Genomic DNA, 6572 nt, shown 5'->3' with positions numbered 1-6572 from the left:
AAAATCTTATGTAATAGAATGTTCTTCATGACAGCTATTGAAAGGTAAACAGAATCTGGTGAAAAGAAGTTCATTCTGATGATTCAAGGCAGCTTCTTGATACTTTTCCTTCCTCTAAAAGATTTTTCTAGAAATCTGTGGGATAACCTCCCTTTGGAAGGTTTTTTTACAAAACGGACTCTGGGAAGCAACAACCTCCCTGGGGGCCATTATGGCATGAGCAGTTTCAGTTGGGCACTTTGGAACCCACCACGTCCCCTGCTCTGTACTGAAGAGTGTTTCAGTCCACATCCACTTCACAGAGGGTCAGTGGTGTTCAGAGGTCTAGTTTCCTCCGATGATAATAATGGGTCTCAGTTTAATGGCTTATTTCTGATTCCAGAACCATGGCGGGGTTCACCAGTTCAGTAACATTCCTACAGGACTCCAGAGACTCTTCCATAGCCAGCTTGGGTGAAGCAGCGTGAGTTGTAATCCTCATATCTACCAACTTGTCTAAGACATTCTGGAAATCTAAATTATGCTGAGAGCTTGCTTGGAACCATGCACAGCCTGCTCCATGACAGGATGTCCCATCTCAGTCATGCCCTATTCAGTGCCAGTAAGAACATAAGTACTATAGGTTTCCATGGTGCTACCCAGTGAACTGTGGCTGTCCAGTGAGTGGGCTGTCAACAGGTGGGGGGATGCAGAGAGAAAACATGGGTTGATTCCTTCCTTTGTACCAACAGCCTCCATTCCTTTCTGTCCACCACATTCTGCTGTACTTTGGCAATATTGTGAGAAACCTCACAGATCACATACAGGTCCAAGCCATCAGGGGTTATGTTCAAGACCTTGGTGAAAGCCTAATGGGATAAGGTCATAGAGGAGCAGTAGAGCCACATATGTTCTCAGCTGTTGTCATTCCACTTAGCTGGTCCTAAACCTGGGTAGAAGCAATTTGAGCACAAGACAAATGATGGTCATTGACTCTAATCTTGTCTCTCTTTATGGCCTTTTCTATAATTATCAGTGCATCAATAGGTACTTGATGGTCCAACACTCTTCTTCCACTGGAGACCATCACATACACGTCCCTTTTGCTGGTTGCCCGTGTTTTAGCAACATACTCATTGAAAAATCTCATCCACAACAAGGGATTTTTGGTTGTTGTTTTTAGTTTTACATAACAGTAGAATGCATTTTGACATAGCATACATACAAGGAGTATAACTTCCCATTTTTGTGGTTGTACATGATGTGGAGTTATACTGGTCATGTATTCACATATGAACACAGGAAAGTTATGTTTGATCCATTTGACTGTCTTTCTCATTCTCATCTTCTCTCCTTCCCTCCACTCCCCATGTCCAATCTGGTGAACTTCCGCTCCTCCCTCCCTCCACATACTGTGAGTCAGCATCTGCATATCAGAAGAACATTCATCCTTTGGGTTTTAGAATTGACAAATTTCACTTAGCATGATAGTCTTCAATTCCATGCATCTACTGGCAAATGCCATAATTTCATTCTTCTTTATGGCTGAGTAATATTCCATTGTGTGTATGTACCACATTTTCTTTATCCATTCACATAGTTTGGTTCCATACCTTCTCTATTATAAATTTAGCTGCTATAAATATTGATGTGGCTGCATCATTGTAGTATGAAAATTTTAACTCCTTTGGATAGATACCAAGGAGTGGGATAACTGAGTCAAATTGTGATTCCATTCTAAGTTTTCTGAGGAATCTCCATTCTGCTTTCTTGAGTGGTTGTACCAATTTGCAGTCCAATCAGCAATGTATGGGTGTATTTTTTTCCCCACAACCTGACCAATATTTATTGTTACTTGTATTTTTGATAATTGCCATTCTGACTAGAGTGAGTTGAAATCTCAGTATAGTTTTTTTTTTTTTTAAGAGAGAGAGAGAGAAGAGAAAAAAAATTTTAATATTTATTTTTCAGTTTTCGGTGGACACAATATCTTTATTTTATTTTTATGTGGTGCTGAGGATGGAACCCAGTGCCCTGCACATGCCAGGCGAGCGCATTACCGCTTGAGCCACATCCCCAGCCCATCAGTATAGTTTTAATTTGCATTTCTCTAATTGCTAGTGATGTTGAACATTTTTTCATATATTTGTTGACTGATTGTATGTATTCTTATGTGAAGTGTCTGTTCAGTTTTTGTTTTGTTTTTGTTTATTTGTTTGTTTGTTTGTTTTTGCCCACTTATTCTTTGGGTTATTTGTTTTTCCATCCATCCTTTCTTTCTTTCTTTCTTTCTTTCTTTCTTTCTTTCTTTCTTTCTTTCTTTCTTTTTCTGTTATTTATATATCCTAGAGATTAATGCTCTATCTGAGGTGCAGGTAGCAAGGGTTTTCCTTCCATTCTGTAGGTTCTCTCTTCACATTCTTGATTTTTTCCTTAATTGTAAAGAAGCTTTTTAGTTTGATACCATTTCATTTATTGACTCTTGATTTTACTTCCGGTGCATTAGGAGTCTTGTTGAGAAAGTTTGTTCCTAAGCCAGCATGATTTTGATTTGGGCCTACTTTTTGTTCTAATAGGCTCAGGGTCTCTGGTCTAATGCCGAGGTCCTTGATCCACTTTGAGTTGAGTTCTGTGCAGGGTGAGACAAAGGGTATAAGTTCATTTTGTTACATATGGATTTCCAATTTTCCCAGCACCATTTTCCAACGTGGGTTTCTGCCTAATTGTTTCCTGCTCCCAGGGTCCCCAACTGAGGAAAGACTCTTTTCTTGGCCCATCAGCTTGCAGCATCCTTCCAAACTACTCACAGTGCTCCTTACCTTGAGCCCAGGCATAGACTTCTCTTAGCGACCAATCCACACCCATCTCCAAGGCCTCCTCCAATTCTTTGGCATTCATTGGAATCACAGCTTTAGATCCCATTCCAATAGTAATGTGGTCCAACGTAGCTTGGTGAATTGCTACTTCACGGCTGGACTTCACTTTCCTCTAATTTGGTTCTTGGAAGTGGATACCATAGTTGATGTCAACGCCAACACCAACTGAGGAGACAACTACTTCAGGGTCATTCCTGTAAAAGGTATGACTTCTGATCCCAATAGCAAATCCATAGCCTCAGTCCACATCAGGGAACCTGATATATCAACGAACAATCTCAGGCAAGGGCCTCAACTTGCCAATCTGTTTCATGACTGGCAGAAGTCACCGCCACCACCACCTCCACAGTCATGCCTTATCCTCAAACAGTAATTACTTCAGAGCATCATTCACATAGAAAACCCCTTCAACCTGCAGGTTGAGCCCACAGCCCTTCTTGATCCGCTAGCAGGCTTTATTGATTTTATTTAGAACTGTACCTCATCAGTCAGGGAAACTCCAAGCCTGACTCTAAAGAGTTTACTATCTATTTTAGGGACAACATGATATATTTTTCTCCCTAACTTTGATCATCTAAGGGTTCATATTCAAATTTAATTTACTGTCCTTGAATGTTTTTTAAATGTGTGACTTCAATCTATGTTTTACTTGTTATATAATATTCACTTTAAAATGATTAATAATATAATTAGATTAACAGTTACCATTTTAAAAATTGATTAGTACCATGGACCTTTAGCCTTGTTTATTACTATATTTTAAACTTACATATATATATATATATTATATATATATTATTTTCATTTTTAATTTGTCAGAGTTAAAAAGAAAAAGATTAGAAACCACTGACGGAGAAAATTTAATGGAAGAAATAATAATTGAACAGAAGTTATATACCACAAGTATTATTAGACTTTTCTGTGACAGATTACTTGTGATTTTTAATATATGTTTATTAAATTAAATGCATTTTAATTGACACATAAAACAAAAATTGTACGTATTAACGTGGTATAATGCCATGTATTAACATAGGTATGCATTGCATAATGCTTGAATCAGGTTAAATATATCTCTTCCAATATTTATCAAATATTTCTTCATGCTGAAAACTTCAAAATCTTCTCTATTGGCAGTTGAGATGTATCATATATCATTGTTTCTATAGTCACTCTACTGTGCAATAGTACAGCAGTGTCTTGCTCCTATTTATGTGTAACTTAGTACCCTTCAATCACCTGTCGTCCCCTAAGCCCTCTTCTGTCCAGGCTTTCTTAACCAGCATTCTACTCTTAGCTTTTATGAGAACAACTTTTATAGATTCCATGTATGCTTGAGATAATGCAACGTTTGTCTTTCTGTGGCTGCTTATTTCACTTAACATAAATATCTGAAATTCCATCCATGTTTTCCCAAGTGCTAAGATTTAATTTTTTATGGCTGCATATTATTCCTTTGCATAATATACCACATTTTCATTATCCATTCATCCTTTAGAAACTTGAATTGTTTACATTTCTTAGCCTTGTGAACAGTACAGCAGTAAACATGGGAATTTAGATATTTCTTTGCCACACTGATTTCATTTCCTTTACACAACACTTAGGAGTGAGATGGATATCACATGATAGTTCTATTTTTTTACTGAAAATTTTGAGGAACTTCCAGAATGTTTTCCATAGTGGATGCACTACTTTTTACTCTCAGCTAGACTGCAATAGTTTCCTTTTTAACAAATCTTCACCAGTACTTGTTGTGTTTTCTATGTATGATAATAACTAATCTTAGGAGGTAAGGTGCTACCTCATTGTGGTTTTGACTTGCATTCCCTGATGATGTTCAGCATTATGCATATATACTTTGGGGATTTGTACATCATCTTTTGAGAATCGTCCATGGAAATTCATTGCTCATTTATTCATTGAGTCATTTGGTTTATTTGCTATTAAATTTTTGGAGTTCCTTATATATTTGAGATGTCAATCCCTCATCAGGTGTTTCGTTTGCAAATATTTACCCCTATTCTGTAGGTTGTCTTTAAACTCTGATGATGGATCCCCTTACTGTGCAAAGGCTTTTTATTTGACATAATCCTAGTTATACATTTTACCTTTGATTTCTTTGCATTTGAAGTCTTGCAAAAATAATATCCTTGCCCATTCCAAAGTCCCAAAGCATTTCCGTTTTCTCATGGTGGTTTTATTGATTTAGGTTTTATATTTGAGTCTCTAATCTATTTTGAGTTGATGTTTGTAAATCATAAAAGATAAGGGTCTAGTGTCATTCTTATGCATGTGGATACACAAGTTTCCAAGCACTGTTTATGAAAATGCTCTCCTCTCTTCAAACCTTGTTCCTCAACTTTAGTTGGCAGTAGATGTGTGGGTTTACTACTAAGCTCTGTATTCTGTTTCATTTTCTCTTTTGATGCCAGTATTATTGTGTTTTGATTACTATAGCTTCGTACTTTTATTTTGAAGTCTGTTACTGTATTTTCTCCTGCTTTGCTCATTTTGCTTAAGATTTAATTTTTACTTTTTTTTCTAATTATGCAACTTTTAGGATTCCTTTTCCTCATTCTATTTAGAATACCATTGTCACTTTAACAAGCAGAAGAGTGAATTTATAGATCACTTGGAGTAGTATAGGTATTTTAATAATATCAATTCTTTCAATTCATGAACAAGGATTTTTTTTCTAGTTTTTGTGTCCTCTTTGATTTCTTTCCTCAGTGTTTTATAATTTTCATTTTAGAGACCTTTCACCTATTTGGTTAAATTTATCCTCAGATTTTATTCTTTTCACTAGCTATTTAAAATAAGATCACCTTCTAAATTTCTATTTTAGATCATTTGCTTTGGACATGTAGCAACACTACTGATTTTTGCATGTTATTTTTATATTCTACAACTTTGCTATATTTGCTTATTAATTATAATAATATTTTGGCAGGGTCTTTGTAATTGTCTATATATTGCCATTTGAAAACAGTGACAATTTGACTTCCTCTTTCCGAATTCTGATGTTCTCTCTTCTTCTTGCTCCATGACTCTGGCTAGGATCATGGATTTTCATTGAGTATTTTATACAATTTCAATTTATGTCCTTTCTTAGCTTACTAATCATGCTTTTAAAAATTTGTAATGGGTGAACTAATGTTTATAGCACACATCTTAAAGTAATATCAGTATGTATTCAAATAACACTATATTGCTTTGTATGTATCATAGTAATACTACAACAGAGTACTGAATCTATGGATGAATGAATCCATTACAGGTATTCTGTCAAATTTTTTTTTCTTATTTATATAAAGTTTGGTTTATTTTTAAAGTTTCTATTACTCTCCTGATACCACCCATCTCTTTTTGTGAGTTATACATAAGTTCTTTGGAGCTATTATTAACACAACCATTGGTTATTTTAAAAAATTTCTATTGTTCAAATTGTATTTTTCCTGTGAGTCTGTTTCTGTTCTGATGGGGGACATAGCTCTATACCATTTTCTCCCTTGATTTATGATATCTTTCTAATTTCTTGTTGAAAACTGGACATCAATAGTAATTAAAATAAATTATCCTTATGTGTGAGAATTTAAGCTCATTTGGCTATCAGTTGGTCTGTTCCCTATAGCTATGGGTTTCAAGGCTTCAAATTCCTCTACTATTCTTGTTTTTATCCCACCTCATCTTCAGCTTTTATACATATACCTCTTT

The 6572-nt window shown here is 35.6% G+C and overlaps 1 pseudogene; it reads right to left on the bottom strand.

The window, feature by feature from the left end:
* Nucleotides 1–358: 358 nt before the first annotated feature.
* On the bottom strand, nucleotides 359–5048 carry LOC101961110 (RNA-splicing ligase RtcB homolog pseudogene; annotated as a pseudogene).
* Between the last annotated feature and the right edge of the window lie 1524 nt (nucleotides 5049–6572).

Source organism: Ictidomys tridecemlineatus, chromosome 10, assembly GCF_052094955.1.
Source record: "Ictidomys tridecemlineatus isolate mIctTri1 chromosome 10, mIctTri1.hap1, whole genome shotgun sequence".
Taxonomy (NCBI): domain Eukaryota; kingdom Metazoa; phylum Chordata; class Mammalia; order Rodentia; family Sciuridae; genus Ictidomys; species Ictidomys tridecemlineatus.
This window is presented reverse-complemented; position numbering and strand designations above follow the sequence as displayed.